The sequence below is a fragment of the Zootoca vivipara genome, chromosome 7 (genome assembly GCF_965207765.1).
Source record: "Zootoca vivipara chromosome 7, rZooViv2.hap1.1, whole genome shotgun sequence".
Classification (NCBI taxonomy): domain Eukaryota; kingdom Metazoa; phylum Chordata; class Lepidosauria; order Squamata; family Lacertidae; genus Zootoca; species Zootoca vivipara.
The window spans coordinates 81639556-81662642 of NC_142590.1; the positions used below are offsets into that span (position 1 = coordinate 81639556).

Consider the following 23087-nt stretch of genomic DNA (forward strand, 5'->3'; position numbering starts at 1 on the left):
CTTGACAGGCATATGTCAAGAATGCTTTGGTGGTGTTTCCTGCTTGGCAGGGGGTTGGACTGGATGGCCCTTGTGGTCTCTCTTCCAACTCTACGATTCTATGATTCTATGTGGGTGGTGCTGTGGTCTAAACCACTGGGCCTCATGGGCTTGCCGATCAGAAGGACGGCAGTTCGAAGGCTACATTTATAGGGACAGGGAACTAGCTAGAAAGGGATACATTTTGGAGGGAACAATATCAGGCAATCACAGTGCTGCCTTTTGGAGGGAACCAATAAGACAGAGGATCCAAATACAGCAGCTTAAATGAACCAATAGTAGCTGTACCCTCTGGAACCAAAAGGCAGTTACTTTATCCTAATGCAAATACAGACAATAATAATACAGATATAAAATCCTTTGACTCAATACACAACACCCTCTTTGTGAGACAACTTTTGAAAAGTTAACTCTCATTTATTTTCTTGCATTTATACCCCCCTTTTCTTCCATCATGGAACACAAGGTGCAAAAGATGGGAGTTTCCCAGGAGGTCTTTCATTCAGGTATTGATAAGACCGAGACCTGCTTGGCTTCAGCAAGTTGGTGGTCTAATGTGGCTTCAGACTGCACCCTGGGGCCCCTTGTGGTTCAAAGGGCCATAAAGGGGGGGAAAGCAATAATACAGTAGTTGAAAGTCACAACAAAAAGTAAAAGGATCATAGGAGGCAGGAAAAAAAAGTCTAGTAGGAAAATGACTCTAAGGAGGAACGGACACTATTCCCTACATTATTAGCCGGGTCCTAATAGCAGGTTTACATACAAACTTCAGGGGAGGGGATCCGCACATTAATGATGTCATCTGACATCTGAGTAAATGTACAGGGTCACCTGCCTGATAACAGTGGGGAGAGGGAGGGAGAGAAAGATCTGCTTGCATGCCTGAGGGTGACTTCAGAGAGAACCTGTTAGCATACCACAGCAAGTAAAATCAAGTACCTCAAAGCGCTTGGAAGTGTATAGATGTAAAACATGAATTAAAATAATAATGACTTGGTGTTTGTGGGTAGTCATTTGCTTTTAAGGTGGAAGCCCTAAACACCTTTCCTTTTGCAGACAGTGCCACTGAAATCAGGTTGCAAGTAACTGTGGGGAGGGTTTCACTGCCTGAAACGTGTGCAAACAGTAAATCTCTTGCATTTGTCCTTCGTTAAATGAGCTAATCCGGCCCTTTTCATTATTATGATTATTCATTAAAATTGAAAGCATGCTGTACTGCATCTTTCAAAGCAAAGACTTGTAACCAATATTGTAAACACCCCATTCTTGCTTTGCACTTCCAGCACTGGGTACAAAATCTGGCAAGCTCGGCCAAGGAATCTCCCCCAAGTATCATTTAGCGTTGGCAGCCCCGCACTGCAAAGCCATTTACTTAAAGCGATGGTTGGCAGTGCTTGCTCTTCCATGGGAACAAATTAACATTGGCATTCCAAACACAGGAAAGTAAGGAAATTAGAAACACAGCTCAGATTTGGCCGGCACTTTGAAATACTGTACCATGTGCTACTGATGTCAATTAATGAAAAGCAGAGATTTTGCTGAGGGGGTCGGGTTTTGAAACACATTAACACACATTCAGCATGTTTGCACAGGAACCAGATTATAAACATCTTGGTTCCAAAACAATAAGGCAATTACACTGGAACTTGGAGCTTAGAGCACGCAGACCTCATCTACATGTTCAGAAACCGTGCGGGGCAGCAAACTGTAGTTGTGGGGAATCCCGTAACTGAATGGTCTCCATATTAAAACAACAACAACACTGCCTCTGGAAAGCTAGAGTGTTATGGGAAACATGTCTAGCTTTCTGCCTGACGTGCTAACATTTCTAGGTGTGGGGAAGTTTTCATAGAGAAGACTATGGATCAGTGGCAGAGCACATGCTTTTATAAGTCCTGAACTCAATCCTGGGCATCTCCAGTACTGTAAAAGCTATTTCAGGCAGTAAGGCTCTGCCTGAGACTTTGGGCAGCATCTGCTAGCCTTGTGGGTGGGAGACAGATTTCAGGATTACAGAACCTACTTTGCTTTTTGCTAGAACCTCAAAAGCCAACAACCAGACCCAAGTGAAAAACAGTGGCTCAGGAGCCAGATAAAGAACTGGTGCAGGCTACTTTCAAGCACATGGCTCAACCATACAATTTGTTTCTGGTGCTAGAACTGAGCTTCTGCTCTGGAAGGTAGGACTTGAACCAATGGCTTCAAGTTACAGGAAAGGAGGTTCCAACTAAACAGGAATAACTTTATGACGATAAGAGCTGTTCAGCAGTGGAATGGACTCCCATGAGAGGTGGTAGGCTCTCCTTCTTTGGAGGTTTTGAAGCAGAGGGTTGGGTGGCCATCTGTCATGGATGCTTTAGTTGGGATTCCTGTTTTGTGGGAGATTGGACTAGATGACCCTTGGGGTTCCTTCAAACTCTATGATTCCATGACTCCTAGTCTTTGAACAGAAAACTCCACACTTCCCACTCCTGCCCCAGCTTTCTTTGTTTCAAAAGTCTACTTGGGGGGGAAAGTATTTTCTGTTGTTGCTATGGTTCAACAACTGGAAATCAAAAGTCCAGCCGACCAAAAGCAAAACACCCAGAGATCTACCCTAAATTCCCAATCTACCTTCTTCCCACCCCAATGCTAGGCAATACTAGAATAAGGTGGACCTGGTATAAGGGACCTTCCTATCTTCCCTAGGCATTTGAAGCAGCATTCTTAAATGTCCCAGTCCTAAGGAGGACTGTAGACCATGATTGTTCTGAGCGACTAGATAAGCCATTGTTTGGAGGTTTTGCTCCACTTAGCAAGAAGGTACCAAAGGCCAAAAGGAGAATGTGGGGCTCTAATTTGTGTTGGGCACCATAATAGGGATCTGCGGTTATAAGAAGAGAACTACAAGAGCTCAGAACTACCTACAACCAGACCCAGAAGCCCCCTAACCCAAAGCATTTAAGGACTTCTGGTCTGTTCCCCAGATGGAGCGGAAAGCTTCAGCAATGAAGAAGTTCTAACTGGAAGATCATATTAGAGCTGGAGGTTCTACCTCTTCCTGGCTCTCATCCAGGCCCTTCTATGCAGATGGAAGCTCACCCTCCTTTCCCCAGGTAGCCAGGGCACTTCGGTGCAGACCAAAGGCCAATGGAGACTGCAGAGTGAAGGGCCATAGCTCAGGGGTAGAGCATCTGCTCTGCATACAGAAGATCCCCAGGTTCAATCCCCAGTACCTCTAGGTAGAGCCAGAAAAGACCTTTGCCTAAACCCCCAGAGAGCTGCTACCAGTCAGTTCAGGCAATAATGAACGAGACAGAGAAACAGTCTGAATCATTGGAAGGCCGCTTCCTTTGTTCCTATGCCATTATGAAAGAAGGATTGCACTAATATATGTTCTGGGGATTCGGCAACAGGACTGATTTCATGCTGCGTTTATAGCCGACTTCCCTGGGGCAGCTGCAAAGACAATTATTCCACTCTGCCCCAGGGGAAAAGGCTATGCCAGCTGGAATGGCCCTCCTCTTTAAGAACTAACAATTGCAGTTCTGAGTGATATCTGAGTTTCATTTTAGCAAGCATCGTGAGCTACTTAGGCTGCACATGCCTCGCACACATTGGTAAATATATATACCGTATATAACATGCATTTTTATTTAAAAATAAACAAGAAGGTCAAGAAAATATTGCACATAATTATTCACTTCTCTTAAAAACTACAGGCACACCAGCATGTTAAAATACCTAAGAACTATTTTGTCAGACCAACGCAGAGAGAATAGTCGTACATCATCCCTAAATTTACCATTCCGAAACTAATGACTGTCAACCATTCCTTAACACATTGATTTTCATACTTACAATTTTCAAAGGTGCATACACACACACACACACACACACACACACACACACATTGTATATAATATCTCAATGCAACAAATAGCTACTATGGCTTGGATCAAGGCTTTGTTCCTGCCGGCAGAATGGCAGGTGACTTTTGCCCATTTCCCCATTTAGATCCCTGCACACTCCAAAAAACTGCTCCAGAAGGTTGGGGGCAGACTGGAACAGTGTGAGAGGTGGCACAGGGGATGCAGCACACCAAATATGAATCAATAAACAAAAGAGGTCCCAGAAGTGAACAGGGGAAACTACTACCATAACACCAAACTACTGAACTGCACAAACATAAAACATCTTTCCTTTGCTCTAGACACCTAAGAAAGAACATCTCACTCGGCCTGAATTTAAAAAAAAAACACACCCAAGGTTGCACTCCTTCACTGGGTACTTAATTTGAGGCCAAACATAACAAGCTACCACATGCTAGCCTTTTCCTTGTGGTGATCTTGGCTGTAGCCTACTCCAGTTGTATTGGGTGAAAATATGGTTCAATTAGAATAATGCAGGATTTATGCTTGTGTAACTAAAGTCAAGATCAGTTTTTGTTCTACTGCTAATGAGCAATGGAGCTTGCTCATTCAGACAGATGCTTACCTAACTTTTAATGAGTTTTCAGACTATAAAGCAACACTGAAGCCAGGAATGTGGCCCTTCAGATTTTGATGGGCTGCAACTCATCCTCAACTACTGGCCATCCTTGCTGGGAGCTGGGAGCCAAAAACATCTGCAGTACCCCACCCTTGCGTTAAAGAATCAGTTCCCGCATCCTGATCCTGGGTTTAGGAGCACTCAGTGTAAACCCATTGAAATGAATGGATGTGACTAACTCAGTCCATTCATTTCAATGGGTCTAGTCTGAGTAAAAATTGCAGTCTCTTGTGCGTATGTTACTCATTAGAAATCCCATAGAATGCATTTTTAAAAATTTATTTCTAAAGCTGTCCCTTAGTTTGTTTCTTGAAAGTCTAAAACGGACACAATTAAGTCAATCCCGGATGAACATTATTGAAATAAGTCAAGTGTGTGACAGGAAGGGTTTAGGAAAAAAGAAAGGGGGGGGGAGATACCATTATTGCCAAATGTGGTGCATTACTGGCTAAAATATTCCACCTGGCCACTGTTAAGCACTCTGCCTTATTCATTCACTCAGCTGATTTCAATCCATCATCTCAGCCACTCTCGGGCATCTTGTGCATTAAGACGCACTGAGCTGTGTAAAAACTAAACATGTTATTGTTTTAGCCACAAATTAACAGTTTCAGTATAAATATTAGCATTTCCTCACTGCGGTTCAAGGAGAGAAGCCATAACAGCTATAACAGCATACTTTATTTTGACTAATTAAAAACAAAGGCCCTTGCAATTTAATATATTGATTCTAGCGGTGGGACTTAACCCCCCTTTTTGTAATAAGTGTACACAGCTGCGCCGCTCACCCCACCCACCCCCTTTTTAATGTAATTCCCACATTCCTCCTGACAGGATCCACACAACTCTGTATTAGCCTTAACCTCACTGACACTGCCAGAATATATTAAACTAAAGCATAACAGTGTCCCGTTTAAAAAGGCATCTGTCAACGGCCCCTGACTAGGCTTTAATAGTTAGAAGCGTTTAAAAAAATTAATCTTTCCAGTTGCATTCATTCTCCACCCTGTACCGTTGCCCCCACAAGATGTCCCAAACTGGATGCAATTTTTATTAACAAAAGGCATAAAGTTCTCTCTCTCCCTGTGTGTGTGTGTGTGTGTGTGTGTGTTTTAAAAGCAGCTGAACAAGCAACAACGGAGAGAACAAAAACGGTCAAATTAGACCTCTGTATGTCTTGGAATAAAACTGCTCCCCAAACTGGTGTAAAACCACTGCAGTGACTAAAAGCAACCTGCTCAGGCTGCCCACACTCTCCAAAGACATCTGGTATGCTTATGCGAGATGGTTGGACAAGATGGTTGGACAGTGTTCTCGAAGCTACGAACATGAGTTTGACCAAACTGCGGGAGGCAGTGGAAGACAGGAGTGCCTGGCGTGCTCTGGTCCATGGGGTTACGAAGAGTCGGACACGACTAAACGACTAAACAACAACAACAACACTTATGCACACAGGGATGTCAAAATGTATGCTGTTCGTCAACAGCAATGGCCGCACCATAAGAACACATGTTATGGGTTTCAAGAGGGGCCTTCCTTTTCGGCTGTACATTGCAAGACTTGCTTCGGGGCTTCTTAAAACCACAGGCCTTGACGAGGGTCTCTGTAGCAGCTCCTTCTCCCAAAGCTCTGTTTTCTGGTGATCTAGCGAAGTCGACAGGTTCACACTTTTTGGAATGCCCTTAGAAAGTACCCTTGGCCAATCTGATTGCCCAACTGCCTCGCAAAATCAAGTATTCAGTGCATGTGGATGCTCAAGAATGAGTTGGTAATGCCTCTCCGTGCTCCAAAGGCATGGACAATGGATCTCCTCCTTGCCACCCTCCATGTAAACAGCAGTGGCACATGCCCTCCTGTTAAAGAACCATAGAACTGTAGGCTTGGAAGGTACCTCAAGGGTTACCTAGCCCAACCCCCTGAAGTTCATGAAACTCTTTTTTTTTTTTTTTTTAGCTTTTCAAATTCTTTTAAACAACCGTCAGAACATATACCGGTATCTCATATGCATTGCCTTCCCATCCAGCCTTCCATGGTGTTCGTTTCTTCCCTTATAAAGCTGCTATATTACATATATTTTACCTTTATACATTAAACTTCCACTTCCTATCAGCTGTTATACTTCAAATCTGCAGTGCAGGAATCTCAACTAAAGCATCCATGACAGATGGCCATCCAACCTCTGCTTAAGCACCTCCAAGGAAGGAGAGTCCGCCAGCTTCTGAGGGAGTCCATTCCACTGTCAAACAGCTCTTACCATCAGAAAGTTATTCCTGATGTTAAGCTGGAATCTCCTTTCTTGCAACCTGAAGCCATTGGTTTGGGTCCTACCCTCCAGAACAGGAGAAAACAAACTTACTCAATCTTCCATGTGACAGCCCTTGAGATATTTGAAGATGGCAATCATATCTCCTCTCAGTGTCGTCTTTACCAGGCTAAACACACCCAACTCCCTTAACGATTCCTCAAGGGCTTCCAGACCATTGATCATCTTGGTTGCCCTCCTCTTTATGTTCCAGCTTGGGCTGGAACTGGGCACAGTACTCCAGGTCTGGCCTGACCAAGGCAGAATAGAGTGGTACTATTACTTCCCTTGATAGGACACTATACTTCTGTAGTTGCAGCTTAGAAACCCATGCTGGTTCTTAAGTGCTCACAGACCGACTGTTTAGTTATATGCTCAAGGACCCTTCCTGGTATCAACACCACCTTGTCTGGTTAATAGTTACCTGGGTCTTCTTTTCGCCTTTTTGAAGATGGACCTCACCTGTATTCCAAGTATTCTCAAAGATGATAGACAGAGTCTCTGAGATTACTCAGTAATTCCTTAAGCTTTTTGAAATCAGTCTTCTTAAAGTCCAGAGTGCATGTTCGACTACACTCAGCTTTCCCTTGCCTCTATAGAATGAAACCCAAGAGAACATTATCACTTCCTCACAAGGTTCCCAGTACTTCCACTTCGTCAATCAGTTCCTCTCTGTTAGAGAGGACCAGGTCCAAGAAAGATGCTCCCCTTGTTGCTTCTTCCACCTTCTGGGAAATGAAAGTCCTTTCGGTCTTTCTTCTTCTTCTTCCCCACCTACAGTATAAGGTCCATGCAGCTGCCATTAAGACTATTTCAGCAACTATTCGCACCTCACTTGGAGCTATTAACACCTCATTAACATGTCACAAGCAGTCACTTTTCCTCCAAGGCCTTGAGCTGGGAGAGGCTACAAAAGGGAAATGTGGAGGGAGAGAAATCTCCAAACAGACCATATAGCTTCATTCAAAATGCACTAGAGTCAACTGGCTAGTGGAGCATCAGCCAGGTGCTACATTGCTGGTTACAACCCCAGCACATTAGATAAATACATCAGTGTACTGATTTCTTTGCATGCACGAACAGAAATCTAGACAGGATTTTGCTATTGTTTCTAGCAAATAAGGCTTTTTTTGTCTTACTTTTCAGCTACCTTCCTAAAGATTTCTGCTTACCATGCCCAGCAGCTAAAAAGATAGCAATGATATGCATAACTCATCAAGGTAAAAAGGGCCCTACTCTGCAGAGCTCTTAGCATAACAGTTAACCCAGCCATATACCTGTACTGAGGTTGTGCAAAATGAGTAACAGCCCAGGGTCAAGCATTACTCATTGCCTATATACCGTGTTTCTCCGAAAATAAGACACCGTCTTATATTTATTTTTCCTCAAAAACAAACAAAACACTATGGCTTATTTTAAGGGGATGCCTTTTTCCCCCCTCCTCCTGCCATGGCTGGCATTGCTGCTGCGCTTATCACTATGTCTTATTTTCGGGGTATGGCTTATATTCCTTGAATGCTTAAAAATCCTGCTATGGCTTATTTTATGACTACGTCTTAAAATAGGAGAAACAGGGTAGAGAGGGTTTTATGTAAGCCTCATCTTCTCCTTTAGCATCAAGGAGGAGCAGTCCGTAGCTCATAAGAAAAACCTGAGTTTTACATGCAAAAGAGCCCATGTTCAACGTCTTGCATCTCCGGATAAGGCTAGAAAAGGGCAGTGTCTGAAACCCTGGATAGCAACTGGCAATTAATGTAGCAGTCAATATATGTGAATAAACAAGAGACAGAGCATACAGTTGCAAACATTCAGTCTTTATTTGCAAACCACTACAGTGGGGTCCCCCTCCTGCCAAGGTGCAGAGTTGAGTTTTGGTCTCAGTCACAGGACTGCCTTTCTGCATGAAAGTCCCCATGGACTTCAATTGCTGGCGGAACTCATGCTAGGTTGTCGGGTCATGTGACCAAGATGAACAGGCTAAGGATCCAGCATAAGGCGCACACACATCTCCACTTCATTCCTATCCTCCCCACTCCCCCAGAATTCTTACAATGTGCTGGTCTTGGCTCAGCAGGAGCTTACGCTAGCATTGCCCAGCTGAGGCAGGATTCAGCCATGAGCTCTGGAGCTGCTCATCCCAGCAGATCTGAGCTCAGGATTGCTCCATAACTTAGGTCCATTGGTTTCAAGTAAAACTTAGTTGGCTACTGTGAGGGACAGGGGATACCGGGAGGTCCCTCCCATCTTAAGTACCAGCTCATCGCCAAGCGCTGGGGAAAGCAGGGAGGGTTCCGCCTCAAGCGGAGATTCAGGAAGTGGTGACCGAGGCTCCGGCAAGGTAGCGGAGCCCATGCACAAGGTGGGACAGGAAGGGGGGGAGCAAGGGGGGAAGGCCGATCCCGCTGACCCCGGAATTACGCAAGAAACGTCGTGGGAGGAGATTAGGTCTTCCCAAACTTCTTTGCTGGAAGAAAACGCGCCAACCTCCATTCGTAGGTACTGACACCTGACAGACAACATGTACAGTGGAACCTCAGTTTATGAACACCTCGGTTTATGAATTTTCGGTTTATGAACACCATGGACCCATCTGGAACGGATTAATTCATTTTCCATTACTTTCAATGGGAAAGTTCGCTTCAGTTTATGAACGCTTCAGTTTATGAACAGACTTCCGGAACCAATTACACCCATGCTTCAGTTTATGAACGCTTCAGTTTAAGTACTCTGCGGACCTGTCTGGAACGGATTAATCCACTTTCCATTACTTTCAATGGGAAAGTTCGCTTCAGTTTATGAACGCTTCAGTTTAAGTACTCTGCGGACCGTCTGGAACGGATTAATCCACTTTCCATTACTTTCAATGGAAAAGTTCGCTTCAGTTTATGAACGCTTCAGTTTATGAACAGACTTCCGGAACCAATTGTGTTCATAAACCGAGGTACCACTGTATATAGATCGCTCCGAGCACTGTAAATAATCAGCACTTAATAAAAGCCTAAAAGGACAATGCTGTGAGGAGTCGTTACTCTAGAGTAGCCGCATCTGCATCTCTGACAGCTACACTCTTAACTTTTTAAATTGTTTGTGTCGTGAAGAACATGTAATATGTCACAAATAAATTGCATGGCTTCTGCCCCCACCCCTTGTAACATACCAAAATATTACAGCATCATCTAAAGAACAGATATCAGCATTAATGGCTCAGAAAGGTGGGGGTGTCTTTCAGTGGAGAGGTTCAGCTCTGGAACCCTCATTCCTAAATACAACTGTTAACCGAACACTTTGATATTCAGAATGAAGGATATCCTAAGAAGAATCCAACTGAATTGCAGTCTTTGCTTTGGATTTTCCCTGATTAGGGAACTATTTTTTTTAAAAAAGGAACTAAATAAAACATCCTGCCAATCATAACATAACATACATGTGCTAGAGGACCTGTTCTGAATCTCTCGTGCATAGCGATGATATCCTAAAGCAGGCTTACAAGCCTGAAAACAACTCCCTCTGCAATATTCCTCCTGAGGCCTATGCACTTAACCACTTGTCCTGGTACTTTAATTACAAGTCCATGCACATATGCAGCTCCCTTTTTTTAAAAAAAAAAAGTCAAGTAGTTTGAATGCTTCCCAACCCAAAGAGGTTTTCAAAGCCTCCTGATGCGAAATGCTAGAGAGAAATGAGATATTTCAGGAACGTAACTAAAAGCATGCAGACCCCCACCTGCAACACACACATACACAGACCACTCTCGATCTGGATTTTGGAACATACGTTTTCCATTTCCCCTTTATCCTTTGTATTGCTATAAATAATCACCCTTGCACCTTGCTGAACAACATCACACCACCTGATATTTTTATTTGACACACATGCTATAGAACCCATCAGCCCAGGCCATGTCCCACGTCAATTTCTATGGTCCATTCAATGCTTGGCAGTGCTGCCTATACATCAGATTAAAATGTTGGGGGGGACAGAGCAGGGGGAGAGGGCGCCTCTCAATGGTTGCTCCCTAGTTCTAGAACATCTAGAGGTTGTAAAGCACAAGCATCTTCAAAGAAAACTTTGCAGCTTTTTTTTTTAGCAAACTTTTAATGAGAGATGATTTGACAGGCAATTTTGAACACTTTTCTACATTCACATACAGAAGTACCTTTTTGCATATCCTTATTAAGATTGCTGTTGTAGGAGCTATTCTCAAAGGTCCCTAAGGAACACTGGTGTTGCTTTGCTTTGCGCCTTTGGGCCGGTTTATAAATCTCACCATAAAATGACCCAATGCACACGGTTCTCAAAAGAGCCAGAGAGACGTTTAAAAAAGGAGGGAGAAAGAGAGAGCGAAGTGTATTTACCCTGATGTATGGACCACATCATGTGATCCTCGACAGGCCTTCCCAGGGCCAAGATTTAATCTGCTTTGTTTCAAGTGGGAAATACGTGAAGATCAAATAAGTTCAAATGCAGGTCAAATATCCCTTCAGAAATTCTTTTCATTTATACAAGCCGGGAAATGAAGTTTAAGAAGTGTGATTATGAAAGGGTTACTACAAACACAGCTGTGCACATACTCTTATATCTGAAGCTCTCCGAAGTGGGGGGTTGGGGCGGGGAGGGAGAAACTTTGCGACATCTATATTAACCTTTGGCTGCACACCAAGGAAGGCCTGTAGTGAGATGGAATGCAAAGCAGCCTTTCCAATTTTTAACACAAGCCAGGTTACAGCTGCAAATGCCTGCCCCCTGCATTCACTTCACAAAGCAATTCCCAACGGAGGATTCTGTACACGCCCCCCCCAAAACCTCTTTAAACTGCTTCAGAATGAAAAAGCGCTAATGCCCTACAGTGCTAAAAGCCTGCTATTCTAGGGGGGCAACGGGATGCATATTCTGGTGCCAAATACTTGTCGGGAGGGGTGGGAATTGAGGGGGGGGAGAGAACACCACCAGGTGGTATGAAGTAAACTGAAACTTGAGGTCTCCTCAGCATCTTCGCTTACATGAACCCAACCCCCTGCAATGCAGGAATCTTTTGTGCGACTTGGGGCTCGAACCCGCAACCCTGAGATTAAGAGTCCCATGCTCTACCAACTGAGCTATCCCAGTGCACATTCAGTGTATAACGAAGTACATCCTGTAAGCCTGAAGTCAGCACACCTCAATGTCAATTACAGGGCTACCTGAGCGGTGGAAGGGAGAAACTGCTTCCATGCTGATGCACTTTTGATTCACACAAAAAAAAGAATTTTCTGAAAAGAAAACAATATTACAGCAAAGCCTGCTAAAATCATGTTCAGAATGAAATGCACTGCAAATGTGCCCAGCCTATGATTTTATTCCTGCTTCATCACCAAAACCACAACTGGAAGAGTTCATGGCCTTGTATTATTGTTTTTATTTATAAAATTTATGAGTCACAGTTTCCAGCTCCATTGCCTGAGCTTAAAAAGCAATGCATAAAAGATAAAATCAGTTGGCCACCTTTGAGTTAAATCTGTACTTCTCACTACTGAAAGACCCAGCTGCGTTTCCAAGGATCACACAGAACCCTGTTGAGAAGCAGCACGGACTCCTTGGTAGCCTAGAGAGGTACTTTTCAAACCTTGTTGCAAGGAATCCTGAAGGGATTTAATCAATGAGATAAATAATAATGGACAAACATCTCAGAAATACAGCTGGATTCCTGATTTCCTGTGATCAGGGTGGAAGGGGTGCCTCTCAGTTCACATGAGGTAACAGTCCCCAACAGCCTGGACCACTGTTTCCTATGAGCTCAGCACATACCTTAAAATACAGCGGTACCTCTACTCACGAATAACTCTACCGGTACTTACGAATGTTTCTACTTACGAACAGAGCTCCGTCCGCCATCTTGGATGCGGTTTAGATAGGATTTTTTCTACTTACGAATTTTTAGATAGGGTTGCTTCGACTTACGAATTTTTTCTCCCAATGCATTCTTATGGGATTTGACTTAAAAAAAAATCCGACTTACGAATGTGCATTCGGAATGCATTAAATTCGTAAGTAGAGGTACCACTGTACTCTGAAACCTATAAAGCATTTGTAGCAGGTCCACAGAGAATTCAATATGGAAACAGTTCTCTAAAACCTGAAATATATCCAATTTGGGTATCACCATTCTGGAATCATGGAGAATTCTAAAAAAAACAATTGCAGTTAAAAATACCAGAAACAGTTATCATCAAGACATTCTAAAAACAGTTAAAAGCATTCTCTCATCTCGTGGTCTCAGGGTTGTCAGGAACAGTATCCAAGTTCAGCCATCAAATGCCTATAAACAGGAAAGTTTTCAAACTGCTTCTGAAAGCAAGATACACCTCACCAGAGAGGGAGGGCATTCCACAAAAAGGGAGCCACCACCAGAAAGGGCCTGTCACAGGTCAACACCAGCCAAGCAGCCCCTGGTGGCATCACCACCAACAAGGCCTCGTCTGCCAATCATAGTGTCCAAGATGGCCGATACCGGGGCATGTGCTCTTTCAATTACCTGGTTCCCAAGCCATTTATGACTTTAGATGCCCAAATAACAAGTGCAAACAAAGCATATTTCCTAATAACACCACTATAAACAGAGAAGGGGCTGGGGCATATGCAAAGCCAACCATAGCCTGGGAAAATGTACATAGGAAGCTACTTTATAATCAAGTCGGACCATTAGTCTATTGAGATCAGTACAGTCAACGCTGACTGCCAGTGGCCAGCTATAATTTCAGACAGGAGTCCCTCCCAGCTCTTGCAAGAGAGGCCAGGGAGATGCTGAGGTGCACTGAGCTACCTACAGCACTTCCTTGCTACTTGGCTATGCCCTATCCTTCCTGCATCTTATGTCCCCAGGCACAAAACAGTCTCCATCGGTCAGTGTGGGGCAGGTATAAGGATTGCTCAAGTGTCGCTCCCAGTTGCTGAGTGCCACAAGTGTTGTTGCGTTCAGGTCCTGCTTGCGGGCTCCCCACAGCACTGTGAGAACCGGATGCTGAACTAGACCAGGTCAGAGCCTTATCCAGTCCGGCAACCCAGATTCCCCCAGCAGCCAACTAGGCACCCTGCTAAGTAGGACTTGAAATCAACAACACTCTGAAGGCGTTCCCCAGTGCAAAGGCTCACTGATCCTGGAGATAGCATATATCATGACTGGTAAACAGGAGCCATTCACAGCCTAATCCCCTTCTAAATCCATCCTAAAGCTTAATACTTTTTTTAAAAAAAACACACAACAGCAACAACAACAACAACAACAACCTGCCTTTTGATTCTCAGTAGCAGCAGCCAAGATTTACTCTTCATTTTAAAGGGTGAGGTCCTTCCTCAATTTGCAACAGAAAGACAATGAGTTTCACCCTGGGGTGGCTATGTTTCAAATGCAATCCTAAAGCAGAAGGCAAGTATCTCCACACACACCCCTCAGGTTATTTTGCATGTCTGAGAGAGGTGGGGTGGTATTGTTCTCTCCTTGAATACTGGGGTTTCACTTACCTATTGATCTGGGAAAACCATCAATCTTAAAAGTTGGCCTGGGGGCCCTATTCTGAGGGAGGGAGTCCTTTGGTGGTAGATGGGCAACTGCCAAGCCCTTGCCTGCTGCTTTTAACTAAGCCAGAAGGAAGAGAAAATAAAAAAAAAATCCTTCCAGTAGCACCTTAGAGATCAACTAAGTTTGTCATATGTATGAGCTTTCGTGTGCATGCACACTTCTTCGGATACCAAGTGTGCATGCACACAAAAGCTCATACCAATGACAAACTTAGTTGGTCTCTAAGGTGCTACTGGAAGGATTTTTTTTTGAGAGAGTCCCATGGACTGCAAGAAGATCAAACCTATCCATTCTTAAGGAAATCAGCCCTGAGTGCTCCCTGGAAGGACAGATCGTGAAGCTGAGGCTCCAATACTTTGGCCACCTCATGAGAAGAGAAGAATCCTTGGAAAAGACCCTGATGTTGGGAAAGATTGAGGGCACTAGGAGAAGGGGACGTCAGAGGACAAGATGGTTGGACAGTGTTCTCGAAGCTACGAACATGAGTTTGACCAAACTGTGGGAGGCAGTGCAAGACAGGAGTGCCTGGCGTGCTATGGTCCATGGGGTCACGAAGAGTCGGACACGACTAAACGACTAAACAACAACAACAACAACCATCTCTGGGGCTAAGCTACTGTGATGAGAGTTTAGGAAGGAGTCATCTCCAGGGTGCTGTGGTGTTGGCAGTCTGGCTGGAAGGTGAGCCAGTTGGAAAGGAAGGGATGGAGCAAGAAGACCTCCCTGAGGATGCAGCACTGCTCAGCCCAGCACAGGACAACAATGGGGTGTGGGTCTCAGCCACCAAGAAGAGAGCCAGAGGAAAGGAAGGGAGCCGGAATGCAGGAGGACAGCTCCACGCTACACATTTAAAGCATATTCTATGCATGTTTAAAGGGCATAAAGGTAAAGTAAAGGGACCCCTGACCATTAGGTCCAGTTGTGACCAACTCTGGGGTTGCGGCACTCATCTCGCGTTATTGGCCGAGGGAGCCAGCGTACAGCTTCCAGGTCATGTGGCCAGCATGACAAAGCCACTTCAGGCGAACCAGAGCAGCACATGGAAACGGCGTTTACCTTCCCACTGGAGTAGTACCTATTTATCTACTTGCACTTTGACGTGCTTTCGAACTGCTAGGTTGGCAGGAGCTGGGACCGAGCAACTCACCCTGTCGCAGGGATTCGAACCGCCGACCTTCTGATTGGCAAGCCCTAAGCTCTGTAGTTTAACCCACAGCGCCACCCGCTGCTTCCCCCAAAGGCTGCTGGGAACTGTAGTTTTTAAAGAGTTCTGGAAATGGTAGCTCTGTCAGGGGATTCTGTCTATAGGATTCTTTTGGGGAAGCAATGTGCTTTAAATGCGTATTGGAATATGCTTTATCTGCCCATATGCGAGTGTGAAAAAGAGAAGGGACAACAACAAGCAGAGAGCCAGATAGGAAAAACCAAGGAAAAGGAACAAGAGAAGAGAGGAAGATACCGGCTGAAGCAGGAATAAGGGCCAAAATTGTAACACTAAGAGCATATTGCACCACAAACTTAAAACTGATTTAACCGTCAGGGGTAAGGCATCTGCTTTGCACACAGAAGGTTCCAAGTTCAATCCCTGCCATCTTCAAGTAGGGGTGGGAAGAGCTGCTGCCAATCCATATAAACAAGAGAGAGAGACAGACAGACAGACAGACAGACCGACCGACCTCTGGTCTGATCAATATAAGGCGGCTTCCCCTGCTCTATGTCCCAGCTGCCCTCTGGACTCCAGACCAATTGGTGCCTCTAACAGCCCCTCTCCTTGCCAACATTTTCATCATGAACAAGGAAATGTTGACTTCATACCTGCTTGCAAGCTTCTCAAAGGCATTTGATGGGCTTATGTAAAAAGAATATTCAGCAAGGTGGAAACTTGCCCAGGGCTACAAACAGTGTAACAGATGGGATCTCAACTTCAAATATCAACAACTCCCCTGCCCGAAAAAAGAATCCGTTCCCCCTTCAGTTAATGTACCCTCCCTCCTAAAGGATCAGTGTCTTGACAGTGGTGGTTCCACACCTTTGGAAAGCCTTCCTCTGCGTGGTTTGTCAAATCACTGCTGTTTTTCAATTCCACATCTGTTTAAGGGGCTGGAAAAAGAGCTGTTAGCTGCTGCAGGCATGTGGCGCTCTGATGTTACTGGCAGAGCAGGCAGGGTCAATACTCCCATAAACCCAACTTGCACTGTTTTGCTGGCACGCTAGTGCTAGAGACTTGCACCCGTAACTGCCATATTAGGGACAACCCCTCCTTGGATAAGAATAGCAAAGATCAATGCACACCGGTATTTCCCGTTTCCTTTGCCCTTATGATGGCAGTTTGATGAACTGTGCACACTAAACAATGATCTGCAGATTATGGGAACTGTCACTCAGTAGGACAGGATTTCTTAAAAGTGAAGTTTCAATACCTACATCAAGTTAAAAGCCCAGGTTCTCCAGTGTGAGTCATGACAAGTAAACTGTTGTGGTTTCCATAACCAAAGTTTGTTTTCAAGGTGGCTTTGCACATTGCAAGGAAGCATATGACCATTGCACTTCCTCTCTCTGCAATTCCAGTGTAACCAATGGAGGGGAAAGTCATGCATCACCTCTGGGGCTGTCTATGCATCAGAGGACACACAGCTCCTCACACATTCCCCAACTACACTTGACTGTATTGAGCACAAAAAGAAAAGAGTAAGTGTCGTTTGCTGGTTCTCCATCTTTCGGTGCTTCCTTGCAACTTACAAAGCCACTCTGTCTTCTCATAAAGGATCATTTGTTCCAAATGCAAAATCTTTTAGATCTTTCGCCATCCTTGCAAAGCTTGCCCACCTAGCACCTCCTTGAAAAACTCCTTCTCCGAATGACCAGACACGCAATGGGGTAGGTAGAAAACTGCTAGGAAGTCAGTTAATGTGTACCAATATGTTGCAGTTATTGAGGGATGCATTTATTTTATTTATGTTCTGTACTTAACTTACTTTTAAAAAAAAGGAAAAGGAACTGCAAAGGCTTCCATAGTGCTATGACACTTCTCTGCTGCAATGCACATTCTGGCATTATGGCACTTGCTGCACTAGTTTGACGTATGTAACAAAACCCTGCCTGGGAAATACAATGCCCACAAGAGTATCTCTTACAAAACCAAGGCACACAGTTTAATACAGACTGCAATTTTAAAAGATCGCTATAGAAACCGTTCAGTTTAAAAGGGGGGGGGACGCCACCTCACAAAAGATCTTCTAATTTCCACTGTCAATAGAAATCTGTATGTCTGAAACCAGGTGCTGTGCTTCGCTATATAGGCTGGCTAGCAACTAGTCTAATTCATTAAGAAGCCTATAAACAAGCTGGCCTTTGTCCCATGGAGATGAAAGAACTGAGGCTACAATGGGATGAAAGGTGTGCACAAGGATGAAGAAAGCTATTATGGATCTATGTCCTTTCTTAAACTCGTCCTGGCATGCACTGTTGACAGGGGAACAAAACCATACAGACAAAACTCTCAGAAGTGCCTTGTTCCACCTGTCTATGTTAAAACGATTGGATCTTGCCTATCATCTTACTAATGACAGACCATGCTAACAGAAGGCAAACACAACAGAACTATAGCAGCACCATGATTTCTTGAAGAGCATCTCCTGCAGTATAGCATTAGACTGGTCTCTACAATCGGCGGGCAGCAGGGGAGCGACTGGGTGCTCTCCCATAAAGCAAACTGCCTACACACCATAGAAAATTAGCACATCAAGAGGAAAAGTTGAGCCTATCCTTCTCCCTGATGTGGTATTTTTTCAACACAAAGGTAGCCTCAGGTGCACAGCCCCCTTCATCTAACCTTAAGTAGCTGGGGGGGGGCAGAGAAACCCAGTTGATTGTATATATGCTGGCCCTAGGAAGGGGTTGGGTTTGGACCCAATATAATACATGCAATTTTCTTAACTTTGTCCCATCAACCTGCACAGTGTAGAAGCATGTTGTCTGCTTTTATGGACACTGTGATTTTTTCCTAAACAGGACCTGACAAAGAAGAGCTTTCGGTTCAGCATTTCAAATGAAGCTTTACACTTTTCTCTGGGCTACAATTTTTCTGATATCGCTTAAACTCTCAAATGAAATGGTTTGTTAAAATATTTCAAACTATAACACAAGACTCCTGTAGCTTTTGTTTACATAGAGATCATGGATGAGGATTCTAAGACATTTGTGGAAAGTCAGCTAGCTTTTTAGGAAACAAATAATGCATGCTGTTTCTCTGGAACTGCCACCTGTGTTTATCTACTTCTACTGCTGGAGAGTTTTAGAAAGTGAACTCTCTCTCTCTCCCCCCCCCCACCCCAAGGACTGGCACCGGTATTAGGACCTGTGCTTTTTAACTTGTTCATAAATGATCTAAAGTTAAGGGGTGAGCAGAGAGGTAGCAAAGTTTGCTGTTGATACCAATTTATTCAGAGTAGTTTAAAAGAAAGGTGGATTGCAATGAGCTCCAAAATGATATTTCCAAACTGTGTGGATAGGCAGTAAAAGGACAAATTTCACGTTAAGGGTTATTGGGAAAGGGATTGAAAACAAAACTGTCATTAATGCTGTTAATAAAAATCTAAGGTTCAGCCAGCCTTGAAATACTGTGTACAGTTTTAGTCACTTCACCTCAAAAAAGGCATTCTGGAGAAGGGTGGGGGGGAATCAGAAAAGTGTGACCAAAATGATACAGTGGCTTGGCCAATTCTGTTCTGAGAAAGCATCACAGCATGAGTAAAACAGGGCATGATAAAGGTGCATAAGTTTATGCATGGTATGAGAACCCAGGATCTCCAATGAAGCAGAATGTTGGAAGATTCAAGGCTGACAAAAGAATTTCTTAACAAAGCACAAAATTAAACAAAGAATCTGCCACCATAAGAACCTGTTGCACTCAGGTTCTGCTGGAATCTGGTTCGCCATTGTGAAAACAGGACGCTCAACCAGATGGGCTTTTCGTCTGATCCAGCAAAGCTCTCCTTATGTTCCTACTATTATATAACTTTTATCTAAGCTACATCCCCTCTCCTCAAGCTGCACACTTAACTGTTGGGATAGCTCAGTCAGTAGAGCAGACATAGGGAACCTTGGCTCTCCATATGTTTTGGAACTACAACTCCCATAATCCCTAGCTAACAGGGCCAGTGGTCAGGGATCATGGGAGTTGTAGTTCCAAAACATCTGGAGAGTCAAGGTTGTCTATGCCTGCAGTAGAGCATGAGACTCTTATATCTCAGGGTCGTGGGTTTGAGCCCAGCGTTGGGCAAAAGATTCCTGCATTGCAGAGAGTTGGAGATGACCCTCATGGGCCCTTCCAACTCTACAATTCTATGGTTCACACCTCATTGTTCCTGCCCTGAAACTGCCTCAAGTGATCCTCCTAGAATGGGATGTGTACTTGAACTGCAGTAATGCCTCTGCTTGCCTAGGTGTACGACCAAGAATTGAGGAGATGGGGGGGGTGTATGTGCATGCAGAAATCTCTGACTTTTGCATGCTGGAAAATAGCCTACTATTACAAAGGTAAGAGTCAAACCTGTTGTTATGCCCACATTGCCTCTGGCCATGCCCACCACTGGTACGTGGCCCCTGAAAGGCTGCCCGCAATGGAATATGCCTCTTGGGCTGAAAGAGGTTCCCCACCCCGGAGATAAACAATGGAAAATGTGAGCTATTTCATTCATTCATGTGCATCTCTTGATTGCTCACTATTTGATGCAGCTGAGCAGTTCCATGGAAAGGCAAGGCATTGATTGAATGGAATACTACAGCTCTATATGTGGTGTTCAACCTGATGGTTTCATCACACAAACAGGTCATTGCTTGACGCTGCTGCAGCCACCAAGGGATGGATGTGTATATGCAAAGCAGCTCCAAGTCTTGCAATCCTTTGCTCACTTATGTGGGGACCACGTTCCTCTGAACACAGCAGTGTTTACCGGTAGTTCAGAGTAAGCCTGCACAGAGTAAGCTCCTGCCAACCTAGCAGTTTGAAAGCACATCAAAGTGAAAGTAGATAAATAGGTACCGCTGCAGCGGGAAGGTAAACGGTGTTTCCATGTGCTGCTCTGGTTCACCACAAGCGGCTTTGTCATGCAGGCCACATGACCCGGAAGCTGTACGCCGGCTCCCTCGGCCAATAACGCAAGATGAGCACCGCAACTCCAGAGTCGGTCACAACTGGACCTAGTGGTCAGGTGTCCCTTTACCTTTTAAGCCTGCACAGGATTGGGTTGAGATTAAAGTCACGTGCTCTGCAGACTGAGCTATCCTATGATTCTATGAATTGAGTTTCATTCTTTATAAGTTCATCCTGGTTTTCCTGGAATTAGATAGTGTGCCTGAACATTTTGGCTCTCTCTGTGTTTATGCGCATGTATCTACATACATACATACACACCATGTTTATAAACAACTGTGTGCAGGTTCACGTGGTTGCCAGTGTGTGTGCACCCAGTTGCCATGATCCTTCTGCATCAAAGAGGGGGTGGAACAATTACAAGGATCAGATGTATATCACCCGATGCACAAACGATGACATACATAAAACAGCAAGCTGCTGGCAATTCTCTTTTAGAGAATGAATGTAGAGCAGGCACCCCCAAACTTCGGCCCTCCAGATGTTTTGGACTACAATTCCCATCATCCCTGACCACTGGTCCTGTTAGCTAGGGATCATGGGAGTTGTAGGCCAAAACATCTGGAGGGCCGCAGTTTGGGGGTGCCTGCTGTAGAGAGAAGAATAAGCTTGGTTCAAACGCTCAGCTCAGTATGGGGTTTTTCCTTACCAAACCCAAGTCTTACAGGTACAAAGGATTCCCAACAATGGAGTTCCATACAGGTTCAACGACAATGTCTAAAGCAGAGGTGCAGAACTCTTGTCAGCCCAAGAGCCACATACTATCTTAGGCAACCTTCTGGGGACCAGAGTCAAAAGTGGGTATGCCTCTAACTTTTGTATAGTGCATAGACCCACACCTATCTCGCTGCCATCGATCCAAGCCAGCATCATCGCAGTTAAAGGAAATATTCTACCCAGGCAATACAGAGCAGATTCACTGAAGGATCTGGCCTGGAGATAAGAGGTGTGGCCTCAGAAAAGTCCTGATGGACAGGTGAAGAGGCCTGGGGGTGGTGATTTGACACCCCCAACCCAGGTCTCCTTAGAAGTGGCACCTCTTTAGCCAGGGGTCAGCAAACTTTTTCAGCAGGGGGGCCAGTTCACTGTCCCTCAGACCTTGTGGGGGGCCGGACTATATGGGGGGGGTAAACGAATTCCTATGCCCCACAAATAACCCAGAGATGCATTTTAAATAAAAGAATGCATTCTACTCATGTAAAAACATGCTGATTCCCGGACCGTCCGCGGGCCAGATTTAGAAGGCGATTGGGCCAGATCCGGCCCCCGGATCTTAGTTTGTCTACCCATGTCTTTAGCCTTTTATCTCCCAGCAACCGCACCTTGCAGACTATTCATAAGTTTCTTCCAAAACCAGAATTTTATCATTGGTGCTCATCTGGACAATCATGAAATCTTAGGCAAAAGAACCCATATACACAACAACAAAGATGAGTCAGATTACCATTTCATATTCAAAGGGTGTGTGTGTCCCTTCAAATTCCCGGTGAGTCCCTTCTTGTTTAGAGTTGCAGAGTAGAGAGCAGTGGGGGGAGCCTGGGGCTGCGTTTAAAGCTCTTCGCTGTTCTGAACTTCTGTTTGGATTTGGTCTGGATTCACAGAGTTGCAATCTGTACATGCGGTGGTTTCACAGATGCATGTGACACAGGCTAAAAACAGATACAGCAAAACTGGTGCCTATAATTATATATTTTAAATAGACAGCTTGCCCCTGAGAGTGTTCGACTCAAATCCAGCCAGTTTATTCTGACCCATAACACACAAAGAGAAAACCCCATTGGAGGACCACATCCCATTAAAAAGGCTCAGCCAACCGCAAGCCGAAAAGTGACAACTTCCATTTAATTTGCATAAACCCATCCACATGTGCTCACCAAAAGAGCACAGGCTGGCAACCCAGGCTAGCTCATTAGAAAGAACAGCAAATGAGGATTTACTAGAGAACCTTTCTTGGGGTCATTAAGATCACAACCCACTTACTGCAGAGTTCTCCCACTGGTCTAAATACGATCCCTCTAAAGTAAAGGGTTTGGGGACTGCAGCCTGAAGAAGAAATGAAACCCCACAAGCAATCCTATGAAAGCTGGCTCTTTGGAGAAGCTTAAATACTGCCTCTGTGTATCTCCTTTTCCACCAGGATCTCTCCATTTACAGCAGCTCCAGCAATGTTGCAGGTGGTTTAAGCCCCTTCATCTGTTATGTGTTGCAGCCTGTGGCCTGCTGTAGTTCAGGTTCCCAAGTCAGAACTAGCCTCACGGCAAAATGCAGGCAAACACCGCTAAAGCAAAGAAATAAGGATGGACATCATGGCATTCCTCTTTAGGCAGTATCAAAGACAACAAAACAAGATTGGGAGGTGAAGCAAGGAGTTCTAAGTCGCCACAGCAAATATCTCTGAGCCAGCTCCCGAGTGCATTTACAAGATGACACTAATTGAGATTAATTAATCCACAATTAACAACACCACATGATCAATCATCACAGTTGCAACCACAACTGAGAACCAC

At 44.6% G+C, this 23087-nt stretch overlaps 1 protein-coding gene across 2 annotated transcripts in view; it reads right to left on the reverse strand.

Annotated features, from left to right (window-relative positions):
* The window catches only part of BMP7 (bone morphogenetic protein 7), a 75892-nt gene that overhangs the window by 50259 nt on the left and 2546 nt on the right, over nt 1–23087 (reverse strand). The gene's annotated exons all lie outside the window — the stretch shown is intronic.